This window comes from Propithecus coquereli, unplaced genomic scaffold (genome assembly GCF_000956105.1).
Source record: "Propithecus coquereli isolate 6110/MARCELLA unplaced genomic scaffold, Pcoq_1.0 Scaffold210, whole genome shotgun sequence".
In the NCBI taxonomy this organism is placed as follows: domain Eukaryota; kingdom Metazoa; phylum Chordata; class Mammalia; order Primates; family Indriidae; genus Propithecus; species Propithecus coquereli.
The window spans coordinates 650,497-652,775 of record NW_012146079.1 but is presented as its reverse complement, the minus strand read 5'-3'; positions in this window follow the sequence as shown (position 1 = coordinate 652,775).

Here is a 2,279-nt window from a genome sequence, read left to right as displayed (position 1 = left end):
TCTTGCTCAAAGTCAACCACATGGTCTATGGTGGAACAAGACTCATGCTGAGGATGCCAGGCATAAGGAAGCCCCTTCCCTCATCTCCATCAAGTGACTCAATCCTTCCCCATCACACCCCACCCTCATTCTCCTCTGTCCTGTCAGAAGTCCAAGGCTTAGGTCTTGTATCATTACATAGATGGTCCCCACCGATCCATCCACACCCATCTCTACTCCTCCAACTCTGACCCCATCAGCCACCCTCCCAAATCTTTTTTGGTGCCCCGAGGGACTCCCCTGGATCTCCAAACTCTTCCCTGAACATTCTTCTCATTTCCTTGCACTAACCAAAGCCTTGCTATCCCCCAGGGTTCCTGCTATCTTTATGCCCCCTTCAAGAGGAAGCTGTTTGTACTTCCACACCCCCAAATACTTCAGGCCCTAGAGGGGGACTGGCTTTCCTCGATCCTTATTGCTACTTCTAAATCATTTCTTTTTTGTCCTTCGAAGCTCCTAGATCTCCTGAAATTCAAGTGATGCTAAGTTTCCACCCATTATCTCTCTTGGTGTTTTCATGCTCAACCTCCTGGTTAATTGCCCTCAGTATTGATGCAAGTTAGTACCTGGCTGTCTTTCTTTCTGCTGCTATTTCTCACATAATTCTTGTTGACTTTAAAATCTACATGGATGATTTATCCTCTGTCCTAGTTTTTCTGTCCATGTCCTCCTTCTCTCCAATAATCTTTTCTCTCATGGCAACTTAGCCACTCAATCACATTGTCACACCCTGGATTTGCTTATCACTTTGCAAAGTGGCTCAGCCACTTTCTACCTGGATGACCTAAACAAGTTATTTAATGTCTCATTCTGCTGCAGTGTCATCTGTAAAATGGAGTACATCTGTGATTCCTAAGTAGGAGAGTTGTTGTACAGTTTGAATGGGCTCATGAATATAAACATCCTAGTCCATTGTTTGTCACATTGTAAGTATTCAATAACAGTTACTGTTATTGTTGTAATGATGACTGTTACTACCTATAAATCCTCCATCTTAAACATTTCATAACTGAACATCACTTTGCACTCTGCCATTGGTTCACTATTTATCACCCCAAATACATCCTTCCTCCTCTCCTTGCCCAGCTTGTCCATCTAGCTACAAGTAAAATCATCCAGGATCTGAGCTCTTCCTCCAGTTAGTCTTAATTTCATGGAATCCCTTCTTCTCTTTTTCATCAGTGCGTGGCACTGGGACCATTTCTTGTTTCCTTGCTTTCTCGGAAGGCTCTGCCATAGCAAAGGACAGTTCCCCAGTCCATTCGCTCTGCCTCTTTTTCACCATTTATCACCCCAAATACATCCTTCCTCCCCTCCTTACCCACCTTAGCTCCATGATCTAGCTTGACAACCACCCCCTTGCAAGCATCCTTTTCTTCGGTTGGTCCCCTTCCCACAGTCACACTTGCCTAGAATTCCCAAATATTTACTTACTCCGTACCCTTACTGGAGCAGTTGAAAATAGTCAGAGAAGAGTTACACAACCAGGATAATGGGAATATATCTCAAATTTAAAACCGCAAGTCTGACACAGGCATTCAGCAAAGTCCTACAATCCTTCCATGCTGCCCTGACCACTTTCTTCCCTCTTCTTCTCAAATCTCCGGTATCTTGACTCCCCTTAATGATAGATATTGACCACACCTCCTGCTTCATCCGGGACTCTGCTGTTGTTACCCCACCCAATCCCTTAAACCACCAGAGTCAGTACCCACCTGTCTTTCCTCCTGTTGCCAAGGAATAAGCATCCCTGCTCCTGTTCGAGGCCAGCCTATGCTCTCTGTGTGCTGGAGCCCTCATACCTTCCTAAGACTTATCTATCCGCTATTATTTACCCTCTTCAACTACTTGAAAAGTGCTTTTCCCAGATGTTCCTACAATTGCATTTTTCTCATCATTCACCTAAAAATTCAGATATTACCTACTCAGAGAGGCCTTGCCTACTATCCTAAAGAGCTGCCTTCACCACATAGTTTTATCTTCTTCATTGTACTAATCAGCACCAGAAATTATCTTAGCCATTCATTACACATATTATCTTTCCAACTTGAGCTTACTTGAAAGTAAATTCCGTAAGGGGAAGGGATGCATCCCGTTCCTGTAACTCAAGCTCCTCGAATAGGTGTCTGGCACTCTGCAAAGGGCATGGTGAACATCTTTGAGTAACTGACTCAAAAGCCCGTGTTATTTCTACAACAACAGACTATCTCCCCACTGAAGGTGATCTTAAGGGGGACAAA